We start from the raw sequence: 22729 nt of genomic DNA, 5'->3' as shown, positions 1-22729 counted from the left end.
ATTGCTTTGTTTAATGAGCTTTATACGGTAACCCATACTCCTTAAAATACGTTGCGTTCTATAGCCCGGTGCGCCTTATGTATGAACAAAAAACTAATCAAAGCAATTTATTGACAGTGCGCCTTATAATCGGGTGCGCTTGATGGTCCGTAAAATACGGTATGCCATTCTAGTCTATCACCCCTGGTGAAAAAGATTTCATGATGACAAAAAACTCACTATCATGGTAATTGATCATTTGCAAAAAAGTTGATACCTAAAACCATTGCTTTTTTTGATGTCCTTATAGAGCAAAACCAAATACCGTATAAATGTAGGGGTGCATTCACGAAGAAAAGAATCTGTCAGTAAATCCAAGCTATGATTCAAATGTCTGTATGTATGCGTCCTTTGGCGACTTTGCACGCCTGCAATAAGAATACAAAAAGACATTTAGAAGTGAAATCAAAGTTTAAAATGCACATGTGGCTTTACCAAGCTTAAAGTTCTCAACAATATTTTGTGGCAAGTGTCAGCTACACTTGACCATGAAAATTTGTTTCCGGGCCAAACATAAACAGCACAGCAATGCAGGCTACTTATAAACAACAAATTATGTATGCCTATTCTACTCTATCACCCCTGGTGAAAAAGATTTAATGATGACAAAAAACTCACTATCATGGTAATTGATCATTTGCAAAAAAGTTGATACCTAAAACCATTGCTTTTTTAATGTCCTTATAGAGCAAAACCAAATACCGTATAAATGTAGGGGTGCATTCACGAAGAAAAGAATCTGTCAGTAAATCCAAGCTATGATTCAAATGTCTGTATGTATGTGTCCTTTGGCGACTTTGCACACCTGTAATAAGAATACAAACAGACATTTAGAAGTGAAATCAAAGTTTAAAATGCACAGGTGGCTTTACCAAGCATATAGTTCTCAAGAATATTGTGAGGCAAGTGTCAGCTACACTTGACCATGAAAATTTGTTTCCGGGCCAAACAAAAACAGCACAGCAATGCAGGATAGTTATAGGCAACAAATTATGTACACCATTCTAGTCCAATGCTCTTCAACCGGTGTGCAAGGTGCACCAGTACGAAAAGGTATACAAGGGTGCATCACAAACTTTTAATGAACCATTAATATTTGACTTACAAGATATTAGAAAAAAGATGTAGGTTTCAACTCATGTACAACACCAAGGTAAACTTTTTCCATGGTTTATACCTGTGTCCAGTTTGATAGTGTCTGTGTTACATTCGGGTGATGTTTGGATATCGAGTGATGATTTTTTCGCCAATGTTTCATAGAAAATTTGCGAACATATGCTTGGAGTTATTTGACAAAATGATATGCATAACAATTTTTCATATCGCTTTTTATCTCAGTTTACCTTTTAAGTAAACAGGGTGCATGAGTACGTCACAACAACTTCAAGGGTTCACCACACCAAAAAAGATTGAAGAGCACTGTTCTAGTCTATCACCCCTATGAAAAACATTTCATGATGATAAAAAACTCACTATCATGGTAATTGATCATTTACAAAAAAGTTGATACCTAAAACCTTTGCTTTTTTAATGTCCTCATTGAGCAAAACCAAATACCGTAGAAAAGTAGGTGTGAAATCACGAAGAAAAGAATCTGTCAGTAAATCCAGCTATGATTCAAATGCCGGTATGTATGTGTGACACACATAATGTGTCCTTTGGCTATTTTGCACGTCTGTAATAAGAACAAAAAAAAACATTTAGAAGTGAAATCAAAGTTTAAAATGCACATGTGGCTTTACCAAGCTTATAGTTCTCAACAATATTTTGTGGCAAGTGTCAGCTACACTTGACCATGAAAATTTGTTTCCGGGCCAAACATAAATAGCACAGCAATGCAGGCTAGTTATAAACAACAAAATTATGTATGCCATTCTAGTCTATCACCCCTGGTGAAAACGATTTTATGATGACAAAAAACCAAATATCATGGTAATTGATCATTTGCAAAAAAGTTTATACCTAAAACCATTGCTTTTTTAATGTCCTTATAGAGCAAAACCAAATACCGTATAAATGTAGGGGTGCATTCACGAAGAAAAGAATCTGTCAGTAAATCCAAGGTATGATTCAAATGTCTGTAAGTATGTGTCCTTTGGCGACTTTGCACGCCTGTAATAAAAATACAAAAAGACATTTAGAAGTGAAATCAAAGTTTTTTCTTAGTAAACTGAAAAACTGAGTCATCGGCAGACAATGTTTCCAAGTTAAATTGAAACTCAAACTTTTAGAATATTATTCCAAAAACGAATTACCAAACAATTTTGTCTTTGATCTTCATAATTTTGCGACAAAACGACCAAAAACAGTCTCAATTTTTAAGATAAAAATTTTCGCCACGTCTGTTTACAAACAGCTGATCGCTGATGACGCAATGTTTATTTTCACAGTTGTTCAATAAATATGTTTCGCGCTCAATATCTTTCGAAAATAAATGCATATTAACGAACTCCTGAACTTGCTATTCCATCGAGGCGTAAAAGTTTAACTTGCAAATCACTTTTGCAGCAAAAAGACGCACTACTATCGTTCTTAGGCCAATGAAACGGTACTTCTTTATTTGAGTTTGCATTCGGCAAAACGTCATCACGCGATCAATTTTTTAAAAAAAAGAATTTATTACCCATTTATTGGCACAAAACAAAATCGGACATAGCAAGCAGTAGCTCAATTTCGGCACTGGAAACTTCTGGAAAAATTTTACGTCATAACTAAACACTGAAATCATATTTGCCAAACTCATGAATTATTGCGTCACGTTAATTAGATTCAGAAAACTTCACTAATAAAGTTTTTAAACAACTTCGGCAAATTAAAACACAAAATATTATTCTAACTCCAAAAGTGCAATTTATTCCCCAAATTCATGCCGCAATTGATAACAAAGTATTTTTTTATGGTATCACTTTTCATGACATTGTCATTAGTGCGTGACCAAATTTCCACAAAAAGCTTGTAAACAAACATTTTTGACAAATCTCAACGGTTACATGTGATTTTATGGACTCCTTTTATTCTATGTTTAAATCAATCTCTACCTGCCTTCTCAAGAAACAACGCAAACATAATCAAGAGATACTTTACAAAATGCAAAACAACACTGATCAATCTAGAAGAAAACTTTATTCACGCCAAAAACATGCAACAGATTTTGAACACAAGCGAAAACATACAAAATAGTATCGACTAAAAAATGACATTTCATTTACTGGAAGCATGCCTTCTACAAAACACACCTTCTATTCAAACTATTTCAGCAACCTTACTGTCTGAAGCGATGCAATGTCAAATGTTTTCAAGCAGGCAGGTTTGTAAAATCAAGGGACACACTAATGAACATATACAGCAATTAGGCTACAAATACAAAGTAGAAACAACAATTGGTGCTGAAAGGATAGGGGTTTGTATCCACATAAGTTAGCCTGTTTGAATCAAAACATAAAAATAACGGCTGGAATTTGAATGTAAGATGTCTTATCAAATGTTACCTTCTGAGACCAACACATTAACCCAGAAATGAAAAACGGAAAGACACAATCCCAGTACTATACTCACATGTGGCTTAAAGAGTGCAAATCTGAAAGTATGTTTTTTGACGGGTTTCAATTACACAGCTTTAAAAACTTACAGCGAAGAAAAAGATGCGGAACCCATGGGTTTAGCATATGTATCCTTCGGCTACTTTGCACGCCTGTAATAAGAATACAAAAAGACATTTAGAAGTGAAATCAAAGTTTAAAATGCACATGTGGCTTTACCAAGCTTATAGTTCTCAACAATATTTTGTGGCAAGTGTCAGCTACACTTGACCATGAAAATTTGTTTCCGGGCCAAACATAAACAGCACAGCAATGCAGGCTAGTTATAAACAACAAAATTATGTATGCCATTCTAGTCTATCACCCCTGGTTAAAAAGATGTCACGATGACAAAAAACCCACTATCATGGTAATTGACCATTTGCAAAAAAGTTTATACCTAAAACCATTGCTTTTTTAATGTCCCTATAGAGCAAAACCAAATACCGTATAAATGTAGGGGTGCATTCACGAAGGAAAGAATCTGTCAGTAAATCCAAGCTATGATTCAAATGTCGGTATGTATGTGTCCCTTGGCGACTTTGCACGCCTGTAATAAGAATACAAAAAGACATTTAGAAGTGAAACCAAAGCTTAAAATGCACATGTGGCTTTACCAAGCTTATAGTTCTCAACAATATTTTGTGGCAAGTGTCAGCTACACTTGACCATGAAAATTTGTTTCCGGGCCAAACATAAACAGCACAGCAATGCAGGCTAGATATAAACAACAAAATTATGTACCGTATTTTACGGACCATAAGGCGCAACTTAAATCATTTTTTTTCCTCATAAATTGATCGTGCGCCTTATAAGCCGGTGCGCCTAATGTATGGACCAAGTAGTGCTTTATTGCTTTGTTTAATGAGCTTTATACGGTAACCCATACTCCTTAAAATACGTTGCGTTCTATAGCCCGGTGCGCCTTATGTATGAACAAAAAACTAATCAAAGCAATTTATTGACAGTGCGCCTTATAATCGGGTGCGCTTGATGGTCCGTAAAATACGGTATGCCATTCTAGTCTATCACCCCTGGTGAAAAAGATTTCATGATGACAAAAAACTCACTATCATGGTAATTGATCATTTGCAAAAAAGTTGATACCTAAAACCATTGCTTTTTTTGATGTCCTTATAGAGCAAAACCAAATACCGTATAAATGTAGGGGTGCATTCACGAAGAAAAGAATCTGTCAGTAAATCCAAGCTATGATTCAAATGTCTGTATGTATGCGTCCTTTGCACGCCTGCAATAAGAATACAAAAAGACATTTAGAAGTGAAATCAAAGTTTAAAATGCACATGTGGCTTTACCAAGCTTAAAGTTCTCAACAATATTTTGTGGCAAGTGTCAGCTACACTTGACCATGAAAATTTGTTTCCGGGCCAAACATAAACAGCACAGCAATGCAGGCTAGTTATAAACAACAAATTATGTATGCCTATTCTACTCTATCACCCCTGGTTAAAAAGATGTCACGATGACAAAAAACCCACTATCATGGTAATTGACCATTTGCAAAAAAGTTGATACCTAAAACCATTGCTTTTTTAATGTCCCTATAGAGCAAAACCAAATACCGTATAAATGTAGGGGTGCATTCACGAAGGAAAGAATCTGTCAGTAAATCCAAGCTATGATTCAAATGTTGGTATGTATGTGTCCCTTGGCGACTTTGCACGCCTGTAATAAGAATACAAAAAGACATTTAGAAGTGAAATCAAAGCTTAAAATGCACATGTGGCTTTACCAAGCTTATAGTTCTCAACAATATTTTGTGGCAAGTGTCAGCTACACTTGACCATGAAAATTTGTTTCCGGGCCAAACATAAACAGCACAGCAATGCAGGCTAGATATAAACAACAAAATTATGTACCGTATTTTACGGACCATAAGGCGCAACTTAAATCATTTTTTTTCCTCATAAATTGATCGTGCGCCTTATAAGCCGGTGCGCCTAATGTATGGACCAAGTAGTGCTTTATTGCTTTGTTTAATGAGCTTTATACGGTAACCCATACTCCTTAAAATACGTTGCGTTCTATAGCCCGGTGCGCCTTATGTATGAACAAAAAACTAATCAAAGCAATTTATTGACAGTGCGCCTTATAATCGGGTGCGCTTGATGGTCCGTAAAATACGGTATGCCATTCTAGTCTATCACCCCTGGTGAAAAAGATTTCATGATGACAAAAAACTCACTATCATGGTAATTGGTCATTTGCAAAAAAGTTGATACCTAAAACCATTGCTTTTTTTGATGTCCTTATAGAGCAAAACCAAATACCGTATAAATGTAGGGGTGCATTCACGAAGAAAAGAATCTGTCAGTAAATCCAAGCTATGATTCAAATGTCTGTATGTATGCGTCCTTTGGCGACTTTGCACGCCTGCAATAAGAATACAAAAAGACATTTAGAAGTGAAATCAAAGTTTAAAATGCACATGTGGCTTTACCAAGCTTAAAGTTCTCAACAATATTTTGTGGCAAGTGTCAGCTACACTTGACCATGAAAATTTGTTTCCGGGCCAAACATAAACAGCACAGCAATGCAGGCTAGTTATAAACAACAAATTATGTATGCCTATTCTACTCTATCACCCCTGGTGAAAAAGATTTAATGATGACAAAAAACTCACTATCATGGTAATTGATCATTTGCAAAAAAGTTGATACCTAAAACCATTGCTTTTTTAATGTCCTTATAGAGCAAAACCAAATACCGTATAAATGTAGGGGTGCATTCACGAAGAAAAGAATCTGTCAGTAAATCCAAGCTATGATTCAAATGTCTGTATGTATGTGTCCTTTGGCGACTTTGCACACCTGTAATAAGAATACAAACATACATTTAGAAGTGAAATCAAAGTTAAAAATGCACAGGTGGCTTTACCAAGCATATAGTTCTCAAGAATATTGTGAGGCAAGTGTCAGCTACACTTGACCATGAAAATTTGTTTCCGGGCCAAACATAAACAGCACAGCAATGCAGGATAGTTATAGGCAACAAATTATGTACACCATTCTAGTCCAATGCTCTTCAACCGGTGTGCAAGGTGCACCAGTACGAAAAGGTATACAAGGGTGCATCACAAACTTTTAATGAACCATTAATATTTGACTTACAAGATATTAGAAAAAAGATGTAGGTTTCAACTCATGTACAACACCAAGGTAAACTTTTTCCATGGTTTATACCTGTGTCCAGTTTGATAGTGTCTGTGTTACATTCGGGTGATGTTTGGATATCGAGTGATGATTTTTTCGCCAATGTTTCATAGAAAATTTGCGAACATATGCTTGGAGTTATTTGACAAAATGATATGCATAACAATTTTTCATATCGCTTTTTATCTCAGTTTACCTTTTAAGTAAATAGGGTGCATGAGTTCGTCACAACAACTTCAAGGGTTCACCACACCAAAAAAGATTGAAGAGCACTGTTCTAGTCTATCACCCCTATGAAAAACATTTCATGATGACAAAAAACTCACTATCATGGTAATTGATCATTTACAAAAAAGTTGATACCTAAAACCTTTGCTTTTTTAATGTCCTCATTGAGCAAAACCAAATACCGTAGAAAAGTAGGTGTGAAATCACGAAGAAAAGAATCTGTCAGTAAATCCAGCTATGATTCAAATGCAGGTATGTATGTGTGACACACATAATGTGTCCTTTGGCTATTTTGCACGTCTGTAATAAGAACACAAAAAAACATTTAGAAGTGAAATCAAAGTTTAAAATGCACATGTGGCTTTACCAAGCTTATAGTTCTCAAGAACATTTTGTGGCAAGTGTCAGCTACACTTGACCATGAAAATTTGTTTCCGGGCCAAACATAAATAGCACAGCAATGCAGGCTAGTTATAAACAACAAAATTATGTATGCCATTCTAGTCTATCACCCCTGGTGAAAACGATTTTATGATGACAAAAAACCAAATATCATGGTAATTGATCATTTGCAAAAAAGTTGATACCTAAAACCATTGCTTTTTTAATGTCCTTATAGAGCAAAACCAAATACCGTATAAATGTAGGGGTGCATTCACGAAGAAAAGAATCTGTCAGTAAATCCAAGGTATGATTCAAATGTCTGTAAGTATGTGTCCTTTGGCGACTTTGCACGCCTGTAATAAAAATACAAAAGACATTTAGAAGTGAAATCAAAGCTTAAAATGCACATGTGGCTTTACCAAGCTTATAGTTCTCAACAATATTTTGTGGCAAGTGTCAGCTACACTTGACCATGAAAATTTGTTTCCGGGCCAAACATAAACAGCACAGCAATGCAGGCTAGATATAAACAACAAAATTATGTACCGTATTTTACGGACCATGAGGCGCAACTTAAATCATTTTTTTTCCTCATAAATTGATCGTGCGCCTTATAAGCCGGTGCGCCTAATGTATGGACCAAGTAGTGCTTTATTGCTTTGTTTAATGAGCTTTATACGGTAACCCATACTCCTTAAAATACGTTGCGTTCTATAGCCCGGTGCGCCTTATGTATGAACAAAAAACTAATCAAAGCAATTTATTGACAGTGCGCCTTATAATCGGGTGCGCTTGATGGTCCGTAAAATACGGTATGCCATTCTAGTCTATCACCCCTGGTGAAAAAGATTTCATGATGACAAAAAACTCACTATCATGGTAATTGATCATTTGCAAAAAAGTTGATACCTAAAACCATTGCTTTTTTTGATGTCCTTATAGAGCAAAACCAAATACCGTATAAATGTAGGGGTGCATTCACGAAGAAAAGAATCTGTCAGTAAATCCAAGGTATGATTCAAATGTCTGTAAGTATGTGTCCTTTGGCGACTTTGCACGCCTGTAATAAAAATACAAAAAGACATTTAGAAGTGAAATCAAAGTTTTTTCTTAGTAAACTGAAAAACTGAGTCATCGGCAGACAATGTTTCCAAGTTAAATTGAAACTCAAACTTTTAGAATATTATTCCAAAAACGAGTTACCAAACAATTTTGTCTTTGATCTTCATAATTTTGCGACAAAACGACCAAAAACAGTCTCAATTTTTAAGATAAAAATTTTCGCCACGTCTGTTTACAAACAGCTGATCGCTGATGACGCAATGTTTATTTTCACAGTTGTTCAATAAATATGTTTCGCGCTCAATATCTTTCGAAAATAAATGCATATTAACGAACTCCTGAACTTGCTATTCCATCGAGGCGTAAAAGTTTAACTTGCAAATCACTTTTGCAGCAAAAAGACGCACTACTATCGTTCTTAGGCCAATGAAACGGTACTTCTTTATTTGAGTTTGCATTCGGCAAAACGTCATCACGCGATCAATTTTTTAAAAAAAAAGAATTTATTACCCATTTATTGGCACAAAACAAAATCGGACATAGCAAGCAGTAGCTCAATTTCGGCACTGGAAACTTCTGGAAAAATTTTACGTCATAACTAAACACTGAAATCATATTTGCCAAACTCATGAATTATTGCGTCACGTTAATTAGATTCAGAAAACTTCACTAATAAAGTTTTTAAACAACTTCGGCAAATTAAAACACAAAATATTATTCTAACTCCAAAAGTGCAATTTATTCCCCAAATTCATGCCGCAATTGATAACAAAGTATTTTTTTATGGTATCACTTTTCATGACATTGTCATTAGTGCGTGACCAAATTTCCACAAAAAGCTTGTAAACAAACATTTTTGACAAATCTCAACGGTTACATGTGATTTTATGGACTCCTTTTATTCTATGTTTAAATCAATCTCTACCTGCCTTCTTAAGAAACAACGCAAACATAATCAAGAGATACTTTACAAAATGCAAAACAACACTGATCAATCTAGAAGAAAACTTTATTCACGCCAAAAACATGCAACAGATTTTGAACACAAGCGAAAACATACAAAATAGTATCGACTAAAAAATGACATTTCATTTACTGGAAGCATGCCTTCTACAAAACACACCTTCTATTAAAACTATTTCAGCAACCTTACTGTCTGAAGAGATGCAATGTCAAATGTTTTCAAGCAGGCAGGTTTGTAAAATCAAGGGACACACTAATGAACATATACAGCAATTAGGCTACAAATACAAAGTAGAAACAACAATTGGTGCTGAAAGGATAGGGGTTTGTATCCACACAAGTTAGCCTGTTTGAATCAAAACATAAAAATAACGGCTGGAATTTGAATGTAAGATGTCTTATCAAATGTTACCTTCTGAGACCAACACATTAACCCAGAAATGAAAAACGGAAAGACACAATCCCAGTACTATACTCACATGTGGCTTAAAGAGTGCAAATCTGAAAGTATCTTTTTTGACGGGTTTCAATTACACAGCTTTAAAAACTTACAGCGAAGAAAAAGATGCGGAACCCACGGGTTTAGCATATGTATCCTTCGGCTACTTTGCACGCCTGTAATAAGAATACAAAAAGACATTTAGAAGTGAAATCAAAGTTTAAAATGCACATGTGGCTTTACCAAGCTTATAGTTCTCAAGAATATTTTGTGGCAAGTGTCAGCTACACTTGACCATGAAAATTTGTTTCCGGGCCAAACATAAACAGCACAGCAATGCAGGCTAGTTATAAACAACAAAATTATGTATGCCATTCTAGTCTATCACCCCTGGTTAAAAAGATGTCACGATGACAAAAAACCCACTATCATGGTAATTGACCATTTGCAAAAAAGTTTATACCTAAAACCATTGCTTTTTTAATGTCCCTATAGAGCAAAACCAAATACCGTATAAATGTAGGGGTGCATTCACGAAGGAAAGAATCTGTCAGTAAATCCAAGCTATGATTCAAATGTCGGTATGTATGTGTCCCTTGGCGACTTTGCACGCCTGTAATAAGAATACAAAAAGACATTTAGAAGTGAAATCAAAGCTTAAAATGCACATGTGGCTTTACCAAGCTTATAGTTCTCAACAATATTTTGTGGCAAGTGTCAGCTACACTTGACCATGAAAATTTGTTTCCGGGCCAAACATAAACAGCACAGCAATGCAGGCTAGATATAAACAACAAAATTATGTACCGTATTTTACGGACCATAAGGCGCAACTTAAATCATTTTTTTTCCTCATAAATTGATCGTGCGCCTTATAAGCCGGTGCGCCTAATGTATGGACCAAGTAGTGCTTTATTGCTTTGTTTAATGAGCTTTATACGGTAACCCATACTCCTTAAAATACGTTGCGTTCTATAGCCTGGTGCGCCTTATGTATGAACAAAAAACTAATCAAAGCAATTTATTGACAGTGCGCCTAATAATCGGGTGCGCTTGATGGTCCGTAAAATACGGTATGCCATTCTAGTCTATCACCCCTGGTGAAAAATATTTCATGATGACAAAAAACTCACTATCATGGTAATTGATCATTTGCAAAAAAGTTGATACCTAAAACCATTGCTTTTTTTGATGTCCTTATAGAGCAAAACCAAATACCGTATAAAAGTAGGGGTGCATTCACGAAGAAAAGAATCTGTCAGTAAATCCAAGCTATGATTCAAATGTCTGTATGTATGCGTCCTTTGCACGCCTGCAATAAGAATACAAAAAGACATTTAGAAGTGAAATCAAAGTTTAAAATGCACATGTGGCTTTACCAAGCTTAAAGTTCTCAACAATATTTTGTGGCAAGTGTCAGCTACACTTGACCATGAAAATTTGTTTCCGGGCCAAACATAAACAGCACAGCAATGCAGGCTAGTTATAAACAACAAATTATGTATGCCTATTCTACTCTATCACCCCTGGTGATAAAGATTTAATGATGACAAAAAACTCACTATCATGGTAATTGATCATTTGCAAAAAAGTTGATACCTAAAACCATTGCTTTTTTAATGTCCTTATAGAGCAAAACCAAATACCGTATAAATGTAGGGGTGCATTCACGAAGGAAAGAATCTGTCAGTAAATCCAAGCTATGATTCAAATGTCGGTATGTATGTGTCCTTTGGCGACTTTGCACGCCTGTAATAAGACTACAAAAAGACATTTAGAAGTGAAATCAAAGCTTAAAATGCACATGTGGCTTTACCAAGCTTATAGTTCTCAAGAATATTTTGTGGCAAGTGTCAGCTACACTTGACCATGAAAATTTGTTTCCGGGCCAAACATAAACAGCACAGCAATGCAGGCTAGTTATAAACAACAAAATTATGTATGCCATTCTAGTCTATCACCCCTGGTTAAAAAGATGTCACGATGACAAAAAACCCACTATCATGGTAATTGACCATTTGCAAAAAAGTTGATACCTAAAACCATTGCTTTTTTAATGTCCCTATAGAGCAAAACCAAATACCGTATAAATGTAGGGGTGCATTCACGAAGGAAAGAATCTGTCAGTAAATCCAAGCTATGATTCAAATGTCGGTATGTATGTGTCCCTTGGCGACTTTGCAAGCCTGTAATAAGAATACAAAAAGACATTTAGAAGTGAAATCAAAGCTTAAAATGCACATGTGGCTTTACCAAGCTTATAGTTCTCAACAATATTTTGTGGCAAGTGTCAGCTACACTTGACCATGAAAATTTGTTTCCGGGCCAAACATAAACAGCACAGCAATGCAGGCTAGATATAAACAACAAAATTATGTACCGTATTTTACGGACCATAAGGCGCAACTTAAATCATTTTTTTTCCTCATAAATTGATCGTGCGCCTTATAAGCCGGTGCGCCTAATGTATGGACCAAGTAGTGCTTTATTGCTTTGTTTAATGAGCTTTATACGGTAACCCATACTCCTTAAAATACGTTGCGTTCTATAGCCCGGTGCGCCTTATGTATGAACAAAAAACTAATCAAAGCAATTTATTGACAGTGCGCCTTATAATCGGGTGCGCTTGATGGTCCGTAAAATACGGTATGCCATTCTAGTCTATCACCCCTGGTGAAAAAGATTTCATGATGACAAAAAACTCACTATCATGGTAATTGATCATTTGCAAAAAAGTTGATACCTAAAACCATTGCTTTTTTTGATGTCCTTATAGAGCAAAACCAAATACCGTATAAATGTAGGGGTGCATTCACGAAGAAAAGAATCTGTCAGTAAATCCAAGCTATGATTCAAATGTCTGTATGTATGCGTCCTTTGCACGCCTGCAATAAGAATACAAAAAGACATTTAGAAGTGAAATCAAAGTTTAAAATGCACATGTGGCTTTACCAAGCTTAAAGTTCTCAACAATATTTTGTGGCAAGTGTCAGCTACACTTGACCATGAAAATTTGTTTCCGGGCCAAACATAAACAGCACAGCAATGCAGGCTAGTTATAAACAACAAATTATGTATGCCTATTCTACTCTATCACCCCTGGTGAAAAAGATTTAATGATGACAAAAAACTCACTATCATGGTAATTGATCATTTGCAAAAAAGTTGATACCTAAAACCATTGCTTTTTTAATGTCCTTATAGAGCAAAACCAAATACCGTATAAATGTAGGGGTGCATTCACGAAGGAAAGAATCTGTCAGTAAATCCAAGCTATGATTCAAATGTCTGTCTGTATGTATGTGTCCTTTGGCGACTTTGCACGCCTGTAATAAGAATACAAAAAGACATTTAGAAGTGAAATCAAAGCTTAAAATGCACATGTGGCTTTACCAAGCTTATAGTTCTCAACAATATTTTGTGGCAAGTGTCAGCTACACTTGACCATGAAAATTTGTTTCCGGGCCAAACATAAACAGCACAGCAATGCAGGCTAGATATAAACAACAAAATTATGTACCGTATTTTACGGACCATAAGGCGCAACTTAAATCATTTTTTTTCCTCATAAATTGATCGTGCGCCTTATAAGCCGGTGCGCCTAATGTATGGACCAAGTAGTGCTTTATTGCTTTGTTTAATGAGCTTGATACGGTAACCCATACTCCTTAAAATACGTTGCGTTCTATAGCCCGGTGCGCCTTATGTATGAACAAAAAACTAATCAAAGCAATTTATTGACAGTGCGCCTTATAATCGGGTGCGCTTGATGGTCCGTAAAATACGGTATGCCATTCTAGTCTATCACCCCTGGTGAAAAAGATTTCATGATGACAAAAAACTCACTATCATGGTAATTGATCATTTGCAAAAAAGTTGATACCTAAAACCATTGCTTTTTTGATGTCCTTATAGAGCAAAACCAAATACCGTATAAATGTAGGGGTGCATTCACGAAGAAAAGAATCTGTCAGTAAATCCAAGCTATGATTCAAATGTCTGTATGTATGCGTCCTTTGGCGACTTTGCACGCCTGCAATAAGAATACAAAAAGACATTTAGAAGTGAAATCAAAGTTTAAAATGCACATGTGGCTTTACCAAGCTTAAAGTTCTCAACAATATTTTGTGGCAAGTGTCAGCTACACTTGACCATGAAAATTTGTTTCCGGGCCAAACATAAACAGCACAGCAATGCAGGCTAGTTATAAACAACAAATTATGTATGCCTATTCTACTCTATCACCCCTGGTGAAAAAGATTTAATGATGACAAAAAACTCACTATCATGGTAATTGATCATTTGCAAAAAAGTTGATACCTAAAACCATTGCTTTTTTAATGTCCTTATAGAGCAAAACCAAATACCGTATAAATGTAGGGGTGCATTCACGAAGAAAAGAATCTGTCAGTAAATCCAAGCTATGATTCAAATGTCTGTATGTATGTGTCCTTTGGCGACTTTGCACACCTGTAATAAGAATACAAACATACATTTAGAAGTGAAATCAAAGTTAAAAATGCACATGTGGCTTTACCAAGCATATAGTTCTCAAGAATATTGTGAGGCAAGTGTCAGCTACACTTGACCATGAAAATTTGTTTCCGGGCCAAACATAAACAGCACAGCAATGCAGGATAGTTATAGGCAACAAATTATGTACACCATTCTAGTCCAATGCTCTTCAACCGGTGTGCAAGGTGCACCAGTACGAAAAGGTATACAAGGGTGCATCACAAACTTTTAATGAACCATTAATATTTGACTTACAAGATATTAGAAAAAAGATGTAGGTTTCAACTCATGTACAACACCAAGGTAAACTTTTTCCATGGTTTATACCTGTGTCCAGTTTGATAGTGTCTGTGTTACATTCGGGTGATGTTTGGATATCGAGTGATGATTTTTTCGCCAATGTTTCATAGAAAATTTGCGAACATATGCTTGGAGTTATTTGACAAAATGATATGCATAACAATTTTTCATATCGCTTTTTATCTCAGTTTACCTTTTAAGTAAACAGGGTGCATGAGTTCGTCACAACAACTTCAAGGGTTCACCACACCAAAAAAGATTGAAGAGCACTGTTCTAGTCTATCACCCCTATGAAAAACATTTCATGATGACAAAAAACTCACTATCATGGTAATTGATCATTTACAAAAAAGTTGATACCTAAAACCTTTGCTTTTTTAATGTCCTCATTGAGCAAAACCAAATACCGTAGAAAAGTAGGTGTGAAATCACGAAGAAAAGAATCTGTCAATAAATCCAGCTATGATTCAAATGCAGGTATGTATGTGTGACACACATAATGTGTCCTTTGGCTATTTTGCACGTCTGTAATAAGAACACAAAAAAACATTTAGAAGTGAAATCAAAGTTTAAAATGCACATGTGGCTTTACCAAGCTTATAGTTCTCAAGAACATTTTGTGGCAAGTGTCAGCTACACTTGACCATGAAAATTTGTTTCCGGGCCAAACATAAATAGCACAGCAATGCAGGCTAGTTATAAACAACAAAATTATGTATGCCATTCTAGTCTATCACCCCTGGTGAAAACGATTTTATGATGACAAAAAACCAAATATCATGGTAATTGATCATTTGCAAAAAAGTTGATACCTAAAACCATTGCTTTTTTAATGTCCTTATAGAGCAAAACCAAATACCGTATAAATGTAGGGGTGCATTCACGAAGAAAAGAATCTGTCAGTAAATCCAAGGTATGATTCAAATGTCTGTAAGTATGTGTCCTTTGGCGACTTTGCACGCCTGTAATAAAAATACAAAAGACATTTAGAAGTGAAATCAAAGCTTAAAATGCACATGTGGCTTTACCAAGCTTATAGTTCTCAACAATATTTTGTGGCAAGTGTCAGCTACACTTGACCATGAAAATTTGTTTCCGGGCCAAACATAAACAGCACAGCAATGCAGGCTAGATATAAACAACAAAATTATGTACCGTATTTTACGGACCATAAGGCGCAACTTAAATCATTTTTTTTCCTCATAAATTGATCGTGCGCCTTATAAGCCGGTGCGCCTAATGTATGGACCAAGTAGTGCTTTATTGCTTTGTTTAATGAGCTTTATACGGTAACCCATACTCCTTAAAATACGTTGCGTTCTATAGCCCGGTGCGCCTTATGTATGAACAAAAAACTAATCAACGCAATTTATTGACAGTGCGCCTTATAATCGGGTGCGCTTGATGGTCCGTAAAATACGGTATGCCATTCTAGTCTATCACCCCTGGTGAAAAAGATTTCATGATGACAAAAAACTCACTATCATGGTAATTGATCATTTGCAAAAAAGTTGATACCTAAAACCATTGCTTTTTTTGATGTCCTTATAGAGCAAAACCAAATACCGTATAAATGTAGGGGTGCATTCACGAAGAAAAGAATCTGTCAGTAAATCCAAGCTATGATTCAAATGTCTGTATGTATGCGTCCTTTGCACGCCTGCAATAAGAATACAAAAAGACATTTAGAAGTGAAATCAAAGTTTAAAATGCACATGTGGCTTTACCAAGCTTAAAGTTCTCAACAATATTTTGTGGCAAGTGTCAGCTACACTTGACCATGAAAATTTGTTTCCGGGCCAAACATAAACAGCACAGCAATGCAGGCTAGTTATAAACAACAAATTATGTATGCCTATTCTACTCTATCACCCCTGGTGAAAAAGATTTAATGATGACAAAAAACTCACTATCATGGTAATTGATCATTTGCAAAAAAGTTGATACCTAAAACCATTGCTTTTTTAATGTCCTTATAGAGCAAAACCAAATACCGTATAAATGTAGGGGTGCATTCACGAAGGAAAGAATCTGTCAGTAAATCCAAGCTATGATTCAAATGTCGGTATGTATGTGTCCTTTGGCGACTTTGCACGCCTGTAATAAGAATACAAAAAGACATTTAGAAGTGAAATCAAAGCTTAAAATGCACATGTGGCTTTACCAAGCTTATAGTTCTCAACAATATTTTGTGGCAAGTGTCAGCTACACTTGACCATGAAAATTTGTTTCCGGGCCAAACATAAACAGCACAGCAATGCAGGCTAGATATAAACAACAAAACTATGTACCGTATTTTATGGACCATAAGGCGCAACTTAAATCACTTTTTTTCCTCATAAATTGATCGTGCGCCTTATAAGCCGGTGCGCCTAATGTATGGACCAAGTAGTGCTTTATTGCTTTGTTTAATGAGCTTTATACGGTAACCCATACTCCTTAAAATACGTTGCGTTCTATAGCCCGGTGCGCCTTATGTATGAACAAAAAACTAATCAAAGCAATTTATTGACAGTGCGCCTTATAATCGGGTGCGCTTGATGGTCCGTAAAATACGGTATGCCATTCTAGTCTATCACCCCTGGTGAAAAAGATTTCATGATGACAAAAAACTCACTATCATGGTAATTGATCATTTGCAAAAAAGTTGATACCTAAAACCATTGCTTTTTTTGATGTCCTTATAGAGCAAAACCAAATACCGTATAAATGTAGGGGTGCATTCACGAAGAAAAGAATCTGTCAGTAAATCCAAGCTATGATTCAAATGTCTGTATGTATGCGTCCTTTGCACGCCTGCAATAAGAATACAAAAAGACATTTAGAAGTGAAATCAAAGTTTAAAATGCACATGTGGCTTTACCAAGCTTAAAGTTCTCAAGAATATTTTGTGGCAAGTGTCAGCTACACTTGACCATGAAAATTTGTTTCCGGGCCAAACATAAACAGCACAGCAATGCAGGCTAGTTATAAACAACAAATTATGTATGCCTATTCTACTCTATCACCCCTGGTGAAAAAGATTTAATGATGACAAAAAACTCACTATCATGGTAATTGATCATTTGCAAAAAAGTTGATACCTAAAACCATTGCTTTTTTAATGTCCTTATAGAGCAAAACCAAATACCGTATAAATGTAGGGGTGCATTCACGAAGGAAAGAATCTGTCAGTAAATCCAAGCTATGATTCAAATGTCAGTATGTATGTGTCCTTTGGCGACTTTGCACGCCTGTAATAAGAATACAAAAAGACATTTAGAAGTGAAATCAAAGCTTAAAATGCACATGTGGCTTTACCAAGCTTATAGTTCTCAACAATATTTTGTGGCAAGTGTCAGCTACACTTGACCATGAAAATTTGTTTCCGGGCCAAACATAAACAGCACAGCAATGCAGGCTAGATATAAACAACAAAACTATGTACCGTATTTTATGGACCATAAGGCGCAACTTAAATCACTTTTTTTCCTCATAAATTGATCGTGCGCCTTATAAGCCGGTGCGCCTAATGTATGGACCAAGTAGTGCTTTATTGCTTTGTTTAATGAGCTTTATACGGTAACCCATACTCCTTAAAATACGTTGCGTTCTATAGCCCGGTGCGCCTTATGTATGAACAAAAAACTAATCAAAGCAATTTATTGACAGTGCGCCTTATAATCGGGTGCGCTTGATGGTCCGTAAAATACGGTATGCCATTCTAGTCTATCACCCCTGGTGAAAAAGATTTCATGATGACAAAAAACTCACTATCATGGTAATTGATCATTTGCAAAAAAGTTGATACCTAAAACCATTGCTTTTTTTGATGTCCTTATAGAGCAAAACCAAATACCGTATAAATGTAGGGGTGCATTCACGAAGAAAAGAATCTGTCAGTAAATCCAAGCTATGATTCAAATGTCTGTATGTATGCGTCCTTTGCACGCCTGCAATAAGAAAACAAAAAGACATTTAGAAGTGAAATCAAAGTTTAAAATGCACATGTGGCTTTACCAAGCTTAAAGTTCTCAACAATATTTTGTGGCAAGTGTCAGCTACACTTGACCATGAAAATTTGTTTCCGGGCCAAACATAAACAGCACAGCAATGCAGGCTAGTTATAAACAACAAATTATGTATGCCTATTCTACTCTATCACCCCTGGTGAAAAAGATTTAATGATGACAAAAAACTCACTATCATGGTAATTGATCATTTGCAAAAAAGTTGATACCTAAAACCATTGCTTTTTTTGATGTCCTTATAGAGCAAAACCAAATACCGTATAAATGTAGGGGTGCATTCACGAAGGAAAGAATCTGTCAGTAAATCCAAGCTATGATTCAAATGTCGGTATGTATGTGTCCTTTGGCGACTTTGCACGCCTGTAATAAGAATACAAAAAGACATTTAGAAGTGAAATCAAAGCTTAAAATGCACATGTGGCTTTACCAAGCTTATAGTTCTCAACAATATTTTGTGGCAAGTGTCAGCTACACTTGACCATGAAAATTTGTTTCCGGGCCAAACATAAACAGCACAGCAATGCAGGCTAGATATAAACAACAAAATTATGTACCGTATTTTACGGACCATAAGGCGCAACTTAAATCATTTTTTTTCCTCATAAATTGATCGTGCGCCTTATAAGCCGGTGCGCCTAATGTATGGACCAAGTAGTGCTTTATTGCTTTGTTTAATGAGCTTTATACGGTAACCCATACTCCTTAAAATACGTTGCGTTCTATAGCCCGGTGCGCCTTATGTATGAACAAAAAACTAATCAAAGCAATTTATTGACAGTGCGCCTTATAATCGGGTGCGCTTGATGGTCCGTAAAATACGGTATGCCATTCTAGTCTATCACCCCTGGTGAAAAAGATTTCATGATGACAAAAAACTCACTATCATGGTAATTGATCATTTGCAAAAAAGTTGATACCTAAAACCATTGCTTTTTTTGATGTCCTTATAGAGCAAAACCAAATATATACCGTATAAATGTAGGGGTGCATTCACGAAGAAAAGAATCTGTCAGTAAATCCAAGCTATGATTCAAATGTCTGTATGTATGCGTCCTTTGGCGACTTTGCACGCCTGCAATAAGAATACAAAAAGACATTTAGAAGTGAAATCAAAGTTTAAAATGCACATGTGGCTTTACCAAGCTTAAAGTTCTCAACAATATTTTGTGGCAAGTGTCAGCTACACTTGACCATGAAAATTTGTTTCCGGGCCAAACATAAACAGCACAGCAATGCAGGCTAGTTATAAACAACAAATTATGTATGCCTATTCTACTCTATCACCCCTGGTGAAAAAGATTTCATGATGACAAAAAACTCACTATCATGGTAATTGATCATTTGCAAAAAAGTTGATACCTAAAACCATTGCTTTTTTAATGTCCTTATAGAGCAAAACCAAATACCGTATAAATGTAGGGGTGCATTCACGAAGAAAAGAATCTATCAGTAAATCCAAGCTATGATTCAAATGTCTGTATGTATGCGTCCTTTGGCGACTTTGCACGCCTGCAATAAGAATACAAAAAGACATTTAGAAGTGAAATCAAAGTTTAAAATGCACATGTGGCTTTACCAAGCTTAAAGTTCTCAACAATATTTTGTGGCAAGTGTCAGCTACACTTGACCATGAAAATTTGTTTCCGGGCCAAACATAAACAGCACAGCAATGCAGGCTAGTTATAAACAACAAATTATGTATGCCTATTCTACTCTATCACCCCTGGTGAAAAAGATTTCATGATGACAAAAAACTCACTATCATGGTAATTGATCATTTGCAAAAAAGTTGATACCTAAAACCATTGCTTTTTTAATGTCCTTATAGAGCAAAACCAAATACCGTATAAATGTAGGGGTGCATTCACGAAGAAAAGAATCTGTCAGTAAATCCAAGCTATGATTCAAATGTCTGTATGTATGTGTCCTTTGGCGACTTTGCACACCTGTAATAAGAATACAAACAGACATTTAGAAGTGAAATCAAAGTTTAAAATGCACAGGTGGCTTTACCAAGCATATAGTTCTCAAGAATATTGTGAGGCAAGTGTCAGCTACACTTGACCATGAAAATTTGTTTCCGGGCCAAACATAAACAGCACAGCAATGCAGGATAGTTATAGGCAACAAATTATGTACACCATTCTAGTCCAATGCTCTTCAACCGGTGTGCAAGGTGCACCAAAACATGCATGGGGTGCACCAGTACGAAAAGGTATACAAGGGTGCATCACAAACTTTTAATGAACCATTAATATTTGACTTACAAGATATTAGAAAAAAGATGTAGATTTCAACTCATGTACAACACCAAGGTAAACTTTTTCCATGGTTTATACCTGTGTCCAGTTTGATAGTGTCTGTGTTACATTCGGGTGATGTTTGGATATCGAGTGATGATTTTTTCGCCAATGTTTCATAGAAAATTTGCGAACATATGCTTGGAGTTATTTGACAAAATGATATGCATAACAATTTTTCATATCGCTTTTTATCTCAGTTTACCTTTTAATTAAACAGGGTGCATGAGTTCGTCACAACAACTTCAAGGGTTCACCACACCAAAAAAGATTGAAGAGCACTGTTCTAGTCTATCACCCCTATGAAAAACATTTCATGATGACAAAAAACTCACTATCATGGTAATTGATCATTTACAAAAAAGTTGATACCTAAAACCTTTGCTTTTTTAATGTCCTCATTGAGCAAAACCAAATACCGTAGAAAAGTAGGTGTGAAATCACGAAGAAAATAATCTGTCAGTAAATCCAAGCTATGATTCAAATGCCGGTATGTATGTGTGACACACATAATGTGTCCTTTGGCTATTTTGCACGCCTGCAATAAGAATACAAAAAGACATTTAGAAGTGAAATCAAAGTTTAAAATGCACGTGTGGCTTTACCAAGCTTAAAGTTCTCAACAATATTTTGTGGCAAGTGTCAGCTACACTTGACCATGAAAATTTGTTTCCGGGCCAAACATAAACAGCACAGCAATGCAGGCTAGTTATAAACAACAAATTACGTATGCCTATCTACTCTGTCACCCCTGGTGAAAAAGATTTAATGATGACAAAAAACTCACTATCATGGTAATTGATCATTTACAAAAAAGTTGATACCTAAAACCATTGCTTTTTTAATGTCCTTATAGAGCAAAACCAAATACCGTATAAATGTAGGGGTGCATTCACGAAGGAAAGAATCTGTCAGTAAATCCAAGCTATGATTCAAATGTCGGTATGTATGTGTCCTTTGGCGACTTTGCACGCCTGTAATAAGACTACAAAAAGACATTTAGAAGTGAAATCAAAGCTTAAAATGCACATGTGGCTTTACCAAGCTTATAGTTCTCAAGAATATTTTGTGGCAAGTGTCAGCTACACTTGACCATGAAAATTTGTTTCCGGGCCAAACATAAACAGCACAGCAATGCAGGCTAGTTATAAACAACAAAATTATGTATGCCATTCTAGTCTATCACCCCTGGTTAAAAAGATGTCACGATGACAAAAAACCCACTATCATGGTAATTGACCATTTGCAAAAAAGTTGATACCTAAAACCATTGCTTTTTTAATGTCCCTATAGAGCAAAACCAAATACCGTATAAATGTAGGGGTGCATTCACGAAGGAAAGAATCTGTCAGTAAATCCAAGCTATGATTCAAATGTCGGTATGTATGTGTCCCTTGGCGACTTTGCAAGCCTGTAATAAGAATACAAAAAGACATTTAGAAGTGAAATCAAAGCTTAAAATGCACATGTGGCTTTACCAAGCTTATAGTTCTCAACAATATTTTGTGGCAAGTGTCAGCTACACTTGACCATGAAAATTTGTTTCCGGGCCAAACATAAACAGCACAGCAATGCAGGCTAGATATAAACAACAAAATTATGTACCGTATTTTACGGACCATAAGGCGCAACTTAAATCATTTTTTTTCCTCATAAATTGATCGTGCGCCTTATAAGCCGGTGCGCCTAATGTATGGACCAAGTAGTGCTTTATTGCTTTGTTTAATGAGCTTTATAC

The 22729-nt window shown here is 35.8% G+C and overlaps 2 long non-coding RNA genes across 4 annotated transcripts; both read right to left on the bottom strand.

Annotated features, from left to right (window-relative positions):
* Positions 1-746: 746 nt before the first annotated feature.
* On the bottom strand, positions 747-1747 carry LOC145229309 (uncharacterized). 2 transcript variants are annotated; one of them, XR_013860418.1, is made up of 3 exons: positions 1550-1747; positions 1383-1477; positions 747-844 (listed from the first exon to the last, which is right to left on the bottom strand). It is a non-coding gene; the product is annotated as an uncharacterized LOC145229309 (long non-coding RNA). The 2 variants fall into 2 exon arrangements; XR_013860417.1 differs by having other exon boundaries at positions 1557-1747.
* A 4583-nt stretch (positions 1748-6330) lies between these two features.
* LOC145230626 (uncharacterized) lies at positions 6331-12047 on the bottom strand. 2 transcript variants are annotated; one of them, XR_013860704.1, is made up of 5 exons: positions 11513-12047; positions 11085-11178; positions 10110-10479; positions 7154-7318; positions 6331-6448 (listed from the first exon to the last, which is right to left on the bottom strand). It is a non-coding gene; the product is annotated as an uncharacterized LOC145230626 (long non-coding RNA). The 2 variants fall into 2 exon arrangements; XR_013860705.1 differs by having other exon boundaries at positions 7161-7318.
* Positions 12048-22729: the final 10682 nt, after the last annotated feature.

The sequence above is a fragment of the Phallusia mammillata genome, chromosome 5 (assembly GCF_965637545.1).
Source record: "Phallusia mammillata chromosome 5, kaPhaMamm4.hap1.1, whole genome shotgun sequence".
NCBI classification, from domain to species: Eukaryota; Metazoa; Chordata; class Ascidiacea; order Phlebobranchia; family Ascidiidae; genus Phallusia; species Phallusia mammillata.
The sequence above is the reverse complement of the archived record's forward strand: the minus strand, read 5'-3'. Positions and strand labels throughout refer to the sequence as shown.